The sequence below is a fragment of the Equus przewalskii genome, chromosome 4 (genome assembly GCF_037783145.1).
Source record: "Equus przewalskii isolate Varuska chromosome 4, EquPr2, whole genome shotgun sequence".
Classification (NCBI taxonomy): Eukaryota; Metazoa; Chordata; class Mammalia; order Perissodactyla; family Equidae; genus Equus; species Equus przewalskii.
Window position 1 is genome coordinate 44,695,989 of NC_091834.1, and position 16,786 is coordinate 44,712,774.

Consider the following 16,786-nt stretch of genomic DNA (forward strand, 5'->3'; position numbering starts at 1 on the left):
AAAACAGAGTATTAAAAAAAGTCTGAACTCTGTAACGTAGCTGGCTAATGTAGGGTGCTAATGAGGTCAATAGAACAGAGTAAAACAACATACAAACAAGTAAAAAAATCTGCTATTGTGCCACAGAATATAACTATAATTCTGAATGAATATATCAGAAATGTGTGCCTGGAGGCTTCAGGCATTCAGGTGAGAAAAGGTGACTAACCGCACCATTCTTCATTGTTTTAAGCAAACAACTCAAAGCTGTTTCTCACTGGTGGAAGGTTAGGAGCATCATTTTAACATACTGTCCTTTATGCATATATTTGGAAAACAAGACAGAAAGTCAGAAGTCAATTGGAAATGCTCTAACATGTTAATAGCTACTAGTTTGCAGGGCTTTAAATCATTAGTCAAAATCAGAATTCAGTTGGAATGCACTCAGTGTTAATAGCCACTAGTTTTCAAGGCTTTGAATTATTAGACTTGCTCACCAGTAATAAGTAAGACTCACTAAAATGACAATGGAATCATCATCATATAATTCATTCTTCTTTAGTTACTCTGATCTGTGAGATCTCTTTTAATTCTGCTTTTATTGGCTTTAGGGTTTGGCTTACATCCCGGTAAGACAATATGGTAGATAGATTGTAGATATATAGGTTCCTAGGTAAAGCACAAAAATCATTATAATATAAGGCATTTAATATTTTGCAATTTACATAATAATGCTGAGTCTTTTTTCTTCTAGACTTTTTCTCAGTGCAAGCAAGGACTAGCATGTGTCTTATCTCCTTCGCTGCTATCTTTTATTGTTCCATCTACTCTCTTTCACTTTAGTTTTCAATACTCTGTGTAAAGTAAGGCAAGTTTGGGGCTACAGTTTACAGTCAACCAGGAATTATAGTTTTATGTCTTCTCTAATAGTTACTTAATCATTTCTACTCAGAAAAATGTAATTCATTCTGCAGCAATTGAAAGTGTGCTACATGTGTTCTATCGGGTTAATTTGCATGCCATAAGTGATATACTTCTGTTTCTCGCAGTATAAACCAAAGGGATGTACAGTTTTAACACTTCTTGCTTTTTAAGTGATTCTTTTTTCTTTCAACCTGTATCCCATACCTTCTGTTAGCTCCTTTTCATTCTTCATACTCTGCTTAGCTAGGCGTATTTTTCTGCAGGCACATTCCTTCTAGAGGCAACCTTAACCCTCTATGGACTGTTAAGACCCACCTTGGATCCAACCTCGAAGATTTCTCTAGATTTCAGCCCTTACTGCATGCCTCCCAACTTTGCCAGGTGTGATCTTGCCCCTGTGTGCCCCTCCCATTGCTCTCGATTGTCCACCACTGCCTTATATCCAAATAAACACATTCCGTTCTAGCCCCAGTGGCTTTTTTCCCTTTCCTCCTACAGAACAATCTCATTATTGCCTCAGGGCCTTTGCATTCTGTCTGGACTCTGTCTGAAAATTTCAGATCCTCACGCAGCAAACTGCTCCTCAACGTTTAGGTTTCAGTTCAATTGCGTGCTTCCTAGAGGAGCCTCAGTTAACCGTATGCAATCTCACAGTAACTTCATTTTCTTTTTGTTATAGTTTTAATTCCCACTAGAAACTATTTTAATTAATTGCTTACATGTTTTTGTCTGATCCTTCCACCAGATTAAAAGTCCAATGAGGGCATGATCCTTATCTGACTTGTTTGATATTTTATACTTTGAACCTAAAACAGTGTCTGGCACATAGCACACACTAAATAAGCTTCTGCTAAATGACTTAATGAATGAATTAATTTTAAGCTGTTGTGCCAGGAAACAGAATGCTAGACTAAAGAAATATGAATTGAAGTACAGTATTTCTTAAATTGCCATGCATTCAAGTGCCCTAGGACTCTGCTAAAGTCTATCAGTGGACTGGCAGCATATGCATCACCTGGAATCTGCTAGAAATGCAGTCTCTCCGATCTCACCCATGGAATCGTAACTTGCATTTTAAACAGATCCCCAAGTGATTTGCATGCACATGAAATCTGAGAAGTATTGCTCTAGGATTTTTCTGCTTTTGTTCTCTTCTGGTATGATCACAACCAGACTGCCTCTCGAAAGAGCTGCTGTATAAACACATTCATCTGGATTTCGTACCTAACATCATTCGCTTCTCTCTGGGACCTCTCTTTATGCTTCTCTTTATATGGAGTATACTTGGATGAAAACATTCATTCAGTGAATAGTTACTGATTGCTCATCTTTTGTCAGGCACTGTGCTGTGAATATTGTATACATCATTTCAGCTAATTGTCACAATAACCTTTTTTTGGAGGTATAATTAACATGTAACATTATATTAGTTTCAGGTGTACAACACAATGATTCAATATTTGTATATATTGTGAAATGATCATCACAATAAGTCTAATTAACATCCATTCTGACACACAGCTACAAATTTTTTTTCTTCTGATGAGCACATTTAAGATCTACTCTCTTAGCAGCTTTTGAATATACAATACAATTATTAACTATGGTCACCAAGCTGTACATTACATCCCCATGACTTATTTATAACTGAAAGTTTATACCTTTCACAACAACCTTCTGCCAAAGGTATTAATTTTTTTTTCTTTTACTTTAAAGGAAGTTGAAGCTCAACAAGTTTAAGTTTACTTTCTCAGCAGAAGTTTGAGTGAAAAAGCAGAGATTTGAATTGAGTTCTAATTAATTCTCCGACCTACTTTTTAACTGGTATGGTGGTAAGGAGAACTCGAGATGCCAAGGAACTTAACAGTTGATGAGCCTTTGTCAACAAAGAAGTCAAGAAACTGGCACTTTAAGTTATTTTTCAAGGTACAGTGATGCAAGGTGGCAGCCAAACACTGCCTCACATACAAAGAGCATGCATTGTTGACATGTCCAGAGTTACATATTTTGGCTTATTGCCATTGAAGAAACAGCAATAGATCTGTGAAAATATGGAATCCTTCAGATCTTTGACTTTGCTTTCAATGGATGCTTTAATCAACTCATCTAACTGACCACTAACTGGAACCCTAGGAGCTGTGCTCTTTTTAAGCTAAATCTCCAGCATTCCAGGCATAAGTCATCTGGGAAACATCAGGAAAAAAAGTTGCATCTATGGCTATTACAGGTAACTCTATATCTTGTCATCTCCAGCTACTTTCTGAGGCTGTTGCTTCTATCTTATTTTATATACAAAAAGTGACCCTGGAAATAAGATCTTTACTTATAAGAGCTCTAGAAAATAATTTTTTCCCTCTTTCTCACATTAAAACTTGTTTTTGGTTGATAAACATTATTTTAATTAGATAAGAACTGTTTCGCATGACATTATTTCAGAGAATAGACAGCAGTAAATTAAACTTGCACATATCCAAATATCAGGTTAATTTATACTCTTTCCATATACAGAAGTGGGAATTTTGCTGCTTTGCACTTTGGAAATTCCATTTTTCCATATCAGCTGCTCTACTCTTAGGAGATTTTCAACCACCATATGTCCCCATTACAGAACCATTTGAGACTTTGATTATCTGAGTGTGCATCCCAATAAATCTGGGCAGACACATCCGATTATCATTACAGTAAATGATACAGTTCTACAACTTACGCAGGCAAAGACCAATGCAACTTGTTTTTCTTTCTTTAGTCTTTCTGAGGACAATTTCTTAGCTACATTCTGAATGTGATGTCATAAACATTTACAATCCTCCTCACACTTGCCTTTGTGTATTAAACATACTATATTTTGGGGGCATGCATTGACTAAAATAAAAAGTTTCAAAGGACTGTTTTGCATTTATGAAACTTGTTTTTTCCCCCATGATGCTCTAGGCATTTTAACCAAACCTGCAAAAATGTATATTTTACGTGAAATGTAACAAGAAAGCAAATGAATGAATCATTGTCTACATATTACAACTTAAGTCTTACTTTGATACCTTAACTGAAGCATATCTGGTTTAAACTTATTTGTGATACCCTACACAGGAAGTTGAGGAAAAAAATGACAATGCTTAGGTTTATTTCTTTTTATGAACTCAAAACCAGAATTAAATGTTTATGTTGAGGTCTCCCCATTTAACCTCTTTCTTCACAAATACAATTTTAAGAATGTTTTCAATAATTCATCATTGTAAACAACTTAAACATATATTTTGACATCTTTAAAGTAACTCCCAAATTTCCTCTTGTCTAGTCTATTTTCATGAACACCAACAAACTCTTTCATGAACTCTTCCAAAATATCTCCTTTCATTCTACCGTGTTTCCTATTATCAGGATAAGAGAATTGAACATCTGCTTGAATTAATTACACTAAAAATTTATGAAGATTTCCATAGAAATAAAATAAAATGAGAATTGAGATCAGAGGATAGACTTCTTTTTTCTTGGCAAAAGTATATACTGAAAGTTTATTGCATTCACTGTACTGGAGGTTAAATGTAAGGTAAAAGATAAACCTTGATTTATCAAGGTTTTTATAGTTTCGGAACTGAGTCAAGAACATAATGTCAATATGTTAAGTATTTTAATGTAAGGCATATATGTGTTTAGCACTATTCTCTAAATGTTCCTTGCATTATCCTGATTTCCTTTTAATCATAGAAATGTGTTGATTGTTATGGCTGATCTTTAACAGTCACAGTAGTACTATGTGCAATGTACCTCCAGAAGGCATTGCAAAATTGAAACTCATCAATGTAACGAAACTGAGAGAGAGGTAAGCAGAAAGAAGCAATTAAAGGAGACAGAAACCAGATACAGAGCCAAAATTTTTTTAAACACACTATTTAGAAAGTCTCCAGTATTGTCATTTGGGGATCAGATTTCTCTTGCCAGACCTACACAAACTCTACAGTAATCCTGAGAATTATTATTGAGTTGTTGATGTCCTTTGTATTCTTCATAAATTGTCTTAAAAATTCAGTTTGGAGGAGTGACGTCAGCATTATGATGGAGTGAGCTGTTCCCTTAGGCTCTCCCCTTAAGATACAACAAAAAGGACATTCAATAATCAACAGAAGACATCCACACAACACAATAGACTTCTGAGAGATCCATGCAGCCATACGTCTGAAGATGGGGTGCTGGATGCCCTGGAAGGCAGTGGAAGGAGGTAAATGGATCTCCTCTCTCGCCCCAGCAGCAGTGATCTAGGGCATAGGACCACGCATAATGACTAGTGTTTGAGAGGAGAAGAGGGAAAATGCACCCCTCTGCAGGAAAGCTTTTGCTCTCAGAGTTGCTTCTCAGCCCATGTGAATGCTCCATACCAAGGCAGATAAGCCACTGTGGAGGTGCTCCCACCAAGCTGAGCAGCTCAGGTGGGCCACCAGAGAGTGCAGAGCAGACCATGTGTGGGAAAGAAGACACCTCCTCCCCCATCCCACCTGGTGCACCAGCACAGCTAGTTGGACAGAGCAAGGGATCCCCACAAAGCAGTGGCAGCCAGACACAGAAAGTCTTACTGGTACAACTCCCAACGGATTGGCACAACTGCCAGGGGATGCTCAGAAAACACAGCTCGCCCCACCCCAGTGGTGACAGGTGGAATCTGTGACCAGATACTACCACTATGTGATGGCAAAAGTCCACCCCATCAAACACCATGAAGAAATACATTAACACTCCAGTCCAGAAGGAAAATGACAAGTATCTAGAAACCAATCCTGAAGCCACAGAAATTTACAATCTAATGATAGAGAATTCAAAATGGTTATCATCAAGAAAGACAATGAGTTACAAGAAAACTCAGAAAGACAGTTCAATGAACACAGGAAAATTAATAAGCAGAGCAATTCTTCACAAAAGAGACTGAAACTCTAGAAAAAAAAACAAATAGAAATGTTGGAGATGAAAAGCGCATGATGAGATAAAAAATCATCTAGAATCCTTAAAAAACAGAGGACAGAATTAGCAATTTAGAGGACAGAAATATAGAAATGCTTCAGGTGGAGGAGGAGACAGAATTAAGACTAAAAAGAAATGAAGAAATTCTCTGAGAAATATTCAATTCAATTAGGAACTGCAACATAAGGGTTATAGATATTCCAGAGGGAGAAGTGGGGGAGAAAGGAGTAGAGAGCTTGTTCAAAGAAATAATAGCTGAGAACTTCCCAAACCTGGGGAAGGAGGTGCAATTACAAGCAAATGAAGCCTACAGAACTTTAATTACATCAGTGTAAAAAGACCTTCTCCAACACATATGTTAGTAAAACTGGCAGAAGTCAATGACCAAGAAAAAATATTAAGGGCAGCAAGGCAGCAGAAAATAACCTACAAAGGAACCCCTATCAGGCTGTCACCAGATTTCTCAGCAGAAACCTTAAAGGCTAGGACAGAGTGAAATCATATATTCAAATATTGAAAGACAAAAACTTTAATACTCCATCCAGTGAAACTATCCTTCAGATACGATGGAGAAATAAAACCTTTCCCAGATAAACAAAAGCTCAGAGAGTTCATCACCACAAGACACCTCTATAAGAAATGATTAAGAAGACCCTCATACTTGAAAAAAAGAAAGGGTTTACAAAGCTTTGAGCAAGGAGATAAACAGATAGACAAAATCAGAAAATTACAGTTCTCTATCAGAACAGGTTAGCAAACACTTAATTACAACATTAAAAATAAAGGTAAGGAAAGCATCAAAAATAACTATAACCACTTCATTTTAATCACAAACTCACAATACAAAATGAAATAAGTTCTGACAACAATAACTTCGATGGAGAAGAGTAAAGAGATTAATCCTGCTTAGGCTAATGGAGATAAGATGCTATCAGAAAATGGACTATCTCATCTATGAGATCTTCTATATAAACCTCACAGTAACCACTAAACAAAAAACCAGAATATGGACACAAATGATAAACAAAAGGAAAACTGAGAAAACCATCACAGAAAATCAGCAAACTGAATTGGCAGTCAGAAATACACTGGATGAGAAACAAGGGTAATACAGAACAACTGGAAAACAAGAGATAAAATGGCAGTATTCAGCCCTCATATATCAATAATCACTCTAAATGTAAATAGATTGAATTCTCCAATCAAAAGACACAGGGTGGTGGGATGGATTACAAAACAAGACCCAGCAATATACTGCCTCCAAAAAACACATCTCAGCTCTAAAGACAAACACAGGCTCACAGTGAAGGGATGGAAGATGATACTCCAAGCTAATGGCAAACAAAAGAAAACAGGTATTTCCATACTTATATCAGAGAAAGTAGACTTCAAGATAAAAAAGGCAATGAGAGACAAAGAGGGGCAGTACATAATGGTCAAAGGGACACTCCACCAATAAGACATAACACTTATAAATATATATGCACCTAACACAGGTGCACCAAAGTATATGAAGCAACTATTAACAGACCTAAAAGGGGAAATTAATAGCAACACAATAATAGGAGGGGACCTCAACACCCCACTTACATCAATAGATAGACCATCTAGACAGAAAGTCAACAAGGAAATAGTGGGATTAAATGAAAAACTAGACCAGATAGACTTAATAGATATATATATAGAACACTCCATCCCAAATCAGCAGAATACACAGTCTTCTCAAGTGCACATGGAACATTCTCAAAGAAGACCATATGTTGGGAAACAAGGCAAGCCTCAACAAATTGAAGACGATTGAAATCATATCAAGCATCTTTTCCACCACAATGCTATGAGACTAGAAATCAACTACAAGAAAAAAGCTAGGAAAGTCACAAATATGTGGAGACTACATGACATGCTACTGAACAACCAGTGGATCAATGAAGAAATCAAAGGAGAAATCAAAAAATATCTGGAGACAAATGAAATGAAAATACATCATACCAACTCATATGGGATGCAGCACAAGCGGTCCTAAGAAGGAGATTCAAGCAAGGAGGGCCCACCTTAACAAGAAAAATCTCAAAATAGAAATCTTAAACTACACCTAACAGAACTAGAAAAAGAACAAACAAAGCCTCAAGTCAGCAGAAAGAAGGAAATAAAAATTAGAGCAGAAATAAATGAAAAACAGTAGAAAGGATCAATGAAACTAAGAGCTGGTTCTTTGAGAAGATAAACAAAATTGACAAACCCTTAGTCAGACTCACCAATAAAAGAGTTCTCTCAAATAAATACAATTAGAAATGAAAGAGAAGAAATTACAACAGATACCACAGAAATACAAAGGATTCTAAGAGAATACTATGAAAAACTATATGCCAACAAATCGGACAATCCAGAAGAAATGGATAAATTCTTACTTATACAACCTCCAAAACTGAATCAAGAAGAAATAGAGAATTTGAATAGACCAATCACAAGGGAAGAGACTGAAACAGTAATAAAAGATCTCCCAAAAAATAAAAGTCAAGGACCAGAAAGGGAGTTGGGAGGGTGGGCATAAGAGATAAAGGGGCACATAGATATGGTGACTGACAAACAATAATGTACACCTGAAATTTGACAATGTTATAAACTATTATGACCTCAACAAAATAATTTTTAAAAAATTCATTTTGACTTTTGATATTGAAAGTCATTATTTACGTATTTACTTACTTACTGAAAACCAATATAAATACAAAAAAGAATTGAGATGGGAAAAGAATGGAGTCTCATATTTGCCTGCATCTTTCTAGAAAGCATTTTCATATAATCATCTTATCCGCATTTCACAAGATATGTAGGGCCAGTATCACACTCTCAGCTTATTGAAGTAAAAGACCCTGAATTGAGTCTTATAACCCTTTTTCATTCCCCTTGTTGAAGAGAAGCTACACATCTCTTCATCTTAACTGGAAAGTTTCCAAATCATTTTTAATCCCTGCTCTCCCTCTGCCATCACATCCAGACAGTGACTTTGCTTTATTCAATGTACAAAGTAACTCCTGACCCCATGTTCTCTTCCAGACTGTTGCACAGTTTCCTCTGGTCTCCTGCTGTCTCCCATTTCCCCTGCAGCTCATCATCCATTCTGACCCCAAGGGTGTACTTCTAAAATGTGAATATGGGCATCACAGTCTCCCCAGTACCTATCAGCTGAAGGCCAAATTCCTTACTAGAGCATAGAAAATCCTCATCTTCTGTCATTGCCTCACATTTTCCCTACATTCTATCCATAGAAAGCTATTTGCTTTTCCATGAACTGAGAGGTTGCTTTCTGCCTCCTCTGCCATTTGGTGTACACTGTTCTCCATGCCTGCCTGCCCCGTCCTCTTACCAAGTCATCCTTTAGGACTGGGTTTTCTTCCTCTGTGAACCTTCTCTGACTTTGTCAAATTGCCCAGATGGAGTTGTGCTCTACCCTCTCTGTTCCCACAGCAGTGTAGACATATCACCTTTAAGACTTTTTATAATTGTCTGTTGACTCACCTTTAACTGCTACGGCCTATGAGAACCTTCTGGCCAGCGATTTTGTCTTATTCAACATCTTTATATCTGAAGTCCTTGGTTCAGTTATTGTCAAAATTTAAGTTTTGCAGTAAATGTTTGTTGGATGAGGGAAAACATGGATAGGAAATTCCAGGATATACATTGCTTTTCTGAAAAAGCTCCTGGTGTTTATACATTTCCAATTGTTAGTTTACTAAAACCTGACCAAGATGGTCTAACGTTACCCTCAGCTTGAGTAAACTTTAGACAGGTTTCTTCCTAACTCTAGGCTCCTGACCTCCTTTTTCTTAGAGCATTTATTTTAGAAAACTTGCAATTGTAAATTATTTTTCTGCACCTTTGAAATTTATGTACATCTTCTCCTAGCCTCTTGCTAGTCTTACAATCTAGGAAATGTCTTTCTCGAGGAATTGGGAACCATTTCTTTGACATGGAAACATCAAAGGGGATAGTGCCCTGATCTTCCAGTCTCTCTAGGACAGCAGGTGCCTAACTTTTTTCAATGGGCACCAATTAGCAAACACAGATGACCTGATAACAGAAAAAAACATTTGCAAGCTCAGGAGTAACTCAATGTGCTCAACACATCCCATTGATCAATCTCGCCCCCAAAGTCTTCCAGTGTTTTTCCACTAGCTCACCCCGGTGCTTAAAAAATATTCTCGCCTTTTGTTTCTGTGGAGTTGATTTTGGTTTCTATTGTAATAGGCTACAATAGTCTTCCTTGCTTGTGTAACTTTGTTTGGTGCAATTTTTACTTTGACAACCAATTTATAACATGAATATAACCTTTAGCTTCACTTTCTCTTTTTATTTTTCTTTCCTTTTTGGTAAGGAAGATTAGCCCAAGCTACCATCTGCCACCAATCCTCCTCATTTTGCTGAGGAAGATTGGCCCTGAGCTAACATCTGTGCCCATCTTCCTCTATTTTATATGTGGGATGCCTGCCACGGCATGGCTTGATGAGTAGGTCCACACCCGGGATCCAAATCTGCGAATCCCAGGCTGCCAAAGCAGAGCTTGTGAACTTAATCACTATGCCACTGGGCTGGCCCCTCTTTTTTTCTTTTAATCTACATATTTACTCATTGACATTTAATATGAGTCAATCTCATATTAAAATCTTTAAGCAACCTAGGGTCTTTATACTAAGACATAATTATTTTCAGGATTTTCCTCCTTTTTCATCACCTTCTTCAAATGCTTTGCATTCTCACTAAGTTTAATTTTTACGTTTCCACTATGCTCTCTTCCCTGTCACCTATCTTTGTTTTGCTATCTCAAGTCTCCATGGTTTCATCCCTTCATGATCCTGGCAAAATGAATCAGGTGACCCTGAGGCAGAGAGCTTCCTCCCTTCTCCCAGTGGCATCCACTTTCCAACACCAGGCCCTGATGTAGTTAATAATACAACTTTTAACTTCATTTTCTTTTTTTAAAAAAAGATTGGCACCTGAGCTAACAACTGTTGCCAATTTTTTTTTCCTGCTTTTTCTCCCACAACCCCCCAGTATATAGTTGTATATTTTAGTTGTGGGTCCTTCTAGTTGTGGCATGCAGGACACCACCTCAACATGGTCTGATGAGCTGTGCCATATCCGCGCCCAGGATCTGAACCGGCGAAACCCTGGGCCGCCGAAGCAGAGCATGCAAACTTAACCACTCGGCCATGGGGGCAGCTCCCTTAACTTCATTTTTGAGATGAAACCCATTCTAACAAAGTGTAGTAAATAGCACGATTTGTTATAAATAAATGATGAAGATTTAGGGCTAAATCCAACCATACCTTTGCATTTTCTTGCTTCATTGAATTTAAGGCATTTGTGGTGTAAACTGCCCACTTCGTGAGCAAGGCATTAGGCAAACAATCTTTATTTCTACATCCATCACTTCCTCTCCTAGTTAATGCTGGTTAAAGATTTCACTGAGGTTAGGTACAAAAAAAGGATGTACTTATACTCTGTAAAGTTTGACACGGGGCCCGTGACTTCTGCCCCTGTTTGTCACCTATGATGGCACATTTGTTATGCATGTTCTCTGTGTGTTTAACATGCTATGGGTAGAACTGAAAGCACATATGTTTTGGAGTAAAGGTGTGAGAGGTTTTCTTTACTTCATTTAACTGAAATTAATACTTCATTTTTATGCCCTTTCCCATTATCCTTTTGTTTGTTTGCCTGAAAGTCTCAGACTATCCTGTTTTGTTTATTTTCAGTGACTAAAACACAAACTGACCATGTTTATAAAAGCGCACGGAAATTCTAGAAAATTCAAATAATAACTTTATCTCTGGCATTATTTGAGATTAAACAAAGTTTTATTCATTCTTATTTCCCCAGATTTGTTTATTTCACATTTTCACTCTTGAATAGCTTTCTTGTGACTTCATTCTTCTTAATTGTTCTTGGGTTTGAAATGATCTACAATGTTAATTTCATCTCCTCCCAATTTACTTTTTTATCAACTAGAAGTCAAATTGCCCTGGTTCAAATTCTAGCTTTACTATTTAACAACTATGTGCCCTTTAGAAAATTATTTAGCTCTTCTAAGATTCAGTTTCCCAAGCTGCAAAATGGAAGCTCATAATAGTTCTTATCTTATGGTGCTCTTATGCATATTAAGTGAGAAGAAATTTTTGAATGAAGTGCCCAGCTCAGTGTCCGGCATGCGATCGAAAAACGTTACCTATTACAACAATACCATGCCTATTTCACCGCCTTCCGTCAGTGGAGGAGTTGACCATCCCTCCTACACCACTATGGGAATGGATCTGCTCCATTCTAAACACTGCTGTCTTTCAATCAACTTGAATTAATGTGCTTAACATTTTTTACTAATTCAGCTTATAGGTGGGCTTGCAGAAAGGCATTAATAAATACCATTGCACTAGACTTATAGTATAAGCTTGATCATTCAGTAGTTTTGTATTTTTCTTTTTGTTAAAGTGTTAAGGTTGTGAGGAAATACAGAAACCCCAGGAAAAGCCAATTTATATAATTATGACTATTAAATGTTATAGTGCACATTTTGAAAATTCTTTAAGGTTATGTTGTAAATATCTTTTGGGCCTCAATCAAAAAATTTAATGATAATACTAAAGAATATTTAACTCACAGCGATAAGCAGAAGTACCAAGACATGTAGCATCGTGTAATGCTCCGTTTGTCCCCTTTCTCTCTACAGAATAAATAATTTACACTGACTTTTAAAAACTGTAAATTAAACGGCTGGACACAGCTACTTTTAGTCATCAAACCTCTCAGGCATCTTCTAGACAAGAAGAAGAAAAGCTGCTGGAAGTGCTATGACGTAGTTACAGTGAATTGTATTACAGTACTGTGACAGAAGTTATGGTACTAAATGAAGGAAATTATGTATTAGGGTCATTTTGAAGAGTCAACATAATCAAGCAAATAGTCACATTCATTATCTATTGGTTGGATTAAACTTTAAAAAGTATGTAAATAGACAGTTCCACCTCAAGTATTTCAATAGAATGTCATTTACTCTTGTGACGAAGTACACCTCCTGTGTTGATTTCCCCAGCCTCACCCTCCATCACATCAGGCATCATGTGGGTTCTAGCCCAGTCACTGCCTCATGGAAACTGGCAGGGCTCTCGTCTTAGGAGTGGCTTTTCCTTTTGTTTGGTTCTTTATTTTTTCAGGTCTTGGTTACCTCACATTCTTTCTCTGAGGGAGTCTCACATTTCCAATCTCTCCTGCAAATTATCAACCACATAGTCTGCTAGCTACACTGCTATGACTGCGTTACACCTGAAATGACTCCCTGTAGGTCTCCAGACCAAGCATGCATTCATGTCTGTTGTGTTATAAGACATTCCACCATCGGCCCTCACTTGATATACCCTGTCTAGCAAGTCCATTTCCCACGCTCTGGGTATAGTTGTGACAACACTAGGCTCAGGGGATCCCATTGTCTGGAAAAGGATGACTCCACACCTTTATCAACTCTTTAGGACTAAAACCAATACCAATTTTAAATTTTCTTGTTTAAAATAATTTTTACCATCTCTCTTTCTGCACTCCTACACTTTGGGATCTCTTTCACATTCACATAAATAAAAAGAAAGTATAGTTATTCTACAGATAGTTATTACAAGATCACAATGTGCAAACAAGTCTACAGGGTAGTGGAAAATTATTAAAAAAATTTAAATAGACTTTTATCTGACTTTGGAATATTGCCAGGATTAAGAAGACCAAATGACTTAGAGATATGTTTATATCACATAAAAACATGCACATTAAACGTAGTGTAAAATTTTGGCTCACTGATAGATACTGTGGATTGATGGGATGATTAGAGATGGCACAGTTTATAAAGGGAGACATTTTGAAAGCAGTGAAATTTGAACAGAGTTTTGAGGGAATGAAAGCTAAGTGATTGGAAATGAGGAAGCAAGAGCAGTAAAATACAGCAGATTGGTCTACGTGAGAAGACTCTGAAGCAAAATCTAAGTCAAAGAATTAATCCTCACCACTGAGGTTTTCCAAGATCCTCCACTCCGTCCTCTGAAGACCCCCATGCAGAAACACTGACAGTCTGGACCACAAGACTAGGCTGAGAGCTACAGCTAAGTCACAGTCTGCCCCTTTAATCTCCATAGTTGTAGTGGAATGTCTGCTATCAAATCAGAGGCAAAAAATCCTAGAGAAAATGAAGTTTTCAATGATGGGGGAAGTGTTATCCTATTAATTGGTCTGAAAGCTGTTTGCTTTCTCATTGAAAGCCATGAACATGTTAGGAACTCCCAGCCCATTTCATCAACAGTTAACATTTATAAAAAGTTGCTCAGGGATATCTCAGAGTTAATAACAACCATGAGAGTTTGTAAAAAAAATGCATGCAGCTGATAGAGAAAGAGCATCATCAGCTCAGCAACTGAAGTAGAATGTCTCTGTTAAAATCAAACTAAACCATGATTAATGAAGAGCTGCAGAAAGAAAACCTGAGAGTTTTATAAAACATTCATATCCGTACTGACAAAGAAGGAGTTGGTTAGTCTGAGATGGGCCAAAATGGAACTCAGGAACCAGTCAACATATGTCAAAATGAAAGGACAATAAGAACAAGGATCCTGGAAAAGATAGAAAAATTACTCTAGCTCACAGTTTTCCAAAACTAGTGGAGGGTTTCTAAATATTCCTACTATCAGGTCCTGTCAGAGAACTACTCAATTGGATCTGCAAAGCAAGATCTTAGAAATATTCACTTAAAAAAAGATCACTAATATTTCCATCATATCATATAATTGCCAATTCTTTTTTTGTAGTGAGGCCATTTAAGATCTACTCTCAGCAATTTTCATGTGTATAGCAGAGTACTGTTATCTATAATCACAATGCTGTGTATTAGCTCCCCAAAACTTATTCATCTTCTAATTGGAAACTTGTACTATGTGTTCAACATCTCTACATTTCCCTCACTCCTCAGCCCCTAGTCTCTGTTTCTACAAATCCTGCTTTTTTAGATTCCACATATAAGTGAGATCATATAGTATTTATCTTCCTCTGTCTAACATTTCACTTAGCATAATGCTAACACTATCGTGTTAATCATATTTTAATATATAAGTGTTCAAATAAACACTTTGTACACCTTAAGTTACACAATGTTACAGGTCAATTATATCTCAATATAGTTGGGGGAAAAAATCCCTAAAGGAGGCTGATACATCAGTGTTTGGAAGCTAGCCTGTCTACTCATTCCTGATTAAATGCCAGAGTGTAGGAAGGAAGGGTTAATGGTTCAAACCATATTTCCATAGTCATATTTCTGACTAGCATTTATGTATACATACTTAATTAAAAGTAAATAATGTTGGTTCACTGTACCATCTTAATTTATCTCAAATAACTCCTTTTTGTTGTTCATTTCAAGCCCTGAGTTGAAGCAATGATTTAGGTATTTTAAGGTGACAAAAGTATATCAGAGTGGGCTTTTTTTTTACTTCATAGTTTTCTGTGAACAAAGTAATGAAGTTTTACAGTAGTGGTTTCCTAATAGGGACATTTGGGGGTAATATCTAGTTTATAAGGTACTTAGATGAGTGTTAGGAGGACTACTTAATCCTGAATCAATAAAATTCAATTGCTGCTCTGAAGGAACACACACACATTTATATGAATCCACATACAATATGATTTGACCCAATTCTAAAAGCAAGTATAGGTATACATTAACGGGAATTTTGCTCTTATAGGAGAGAGTAAATATTTTCTAAAATTGAAAAGTAACTAGATTAGGCTAAAGACACTATACAATTTTGTCTCGTAAATATGGTGCTAATATTCAGTTGGTAGGTGCTGGCTTGTACAGGAAAGGCACACTGAAGTTAAAGACAAATTAATTGTTCAAGGCATCTGTTCAGATTGGTCAGTGCTTGTGCCTTGGTCAGTGACTATTTTCTTAAATATTATGAATAAAACTCCTGCGTGTAATGAATAATTTAGGTATAAATCTTGTTCTCTTAATTCCCAGTGTTCTCATTATAATTTCAAAAGAAAACAAAGTAAAACAAAAAAACCCATGCAACTGAACTCAAGAGTTTTAAACTTCTCCCCCATCTAAATCTACCTATGACTGCAATTCAAGGTAAGAGGACCTAACATGTTTCTTTCATGTTCCTTTTCTGTTTAAAACATGTAATAGTTTCACACTGATTATTATACCCTGGATGAAGGGAAAGGAAATAACACTTTTGAGCACCTACTATGTGCGAAGCAAATAGTCATCATGGCAATTCAGGAGGTAAATACTTTTTAAAATCACTTTTTATAGCATTTGAAACAGAGAATCAATTGTTTTCCCTTGCCCCAAGTCATTAGCTACTTAGTGGCAGAGGCAGGATTTCAAGCCCACATTCCTGGACTCCAAAGCTCATATTCTCCCCATAAGGACATGATAAATTCTAGACACAAACATCTGATAGACACTTGATTAAAAATTGGTAAAAGAAATAAGTTTATATTTTATCTAAATCTATATAGTACAGCATTTTCCAAAACACACTTTTATTTTTCTTCCAGAGCATAATCTACCCTTAAAATGTACCAGTTCAATGTAGCATATTACAATCTGGGAATCGTCAATAGCATAACTTTGGGAAATGGAACCACAGTACAGATACAACTTTTATAAATGGATGTTTAATTTCTTTGGGGGTTTATCCTCTATGGAGTGTAATTGTTTCTGACATTTTGGTAAAGCTTTTATGAGCAACTTGACCTTCAATACATTTCTCTTTTCAAGCGTGTAGCTTGATAAATTGCGAGAAACAGTATATTCAGGAGGAGAGTTTAAAAAACAAAACAAAACAGAACAATGAAAATAACTCTGGCTTACAAGGCAACATTTTTTCAGACAAAA

At 36.6% G+C, this 16,786-nt stretch overlaps 1 protein-coding gene across 5 annotated transcripts in view; it reads right to left on the bottom strand.

Annotated features, from left to right (window-relative positions):
• The window catches only part of THSD7A (thrombospondin type 1 domain containing 7A), a 676,621-nt gene that overhangs the window by 94,415 nt on the left and 565,420 nt on the right, over positions 1-16,786 (bottom strand). The gene's annotated exons all lie outside the window — the stretch shown is intronic.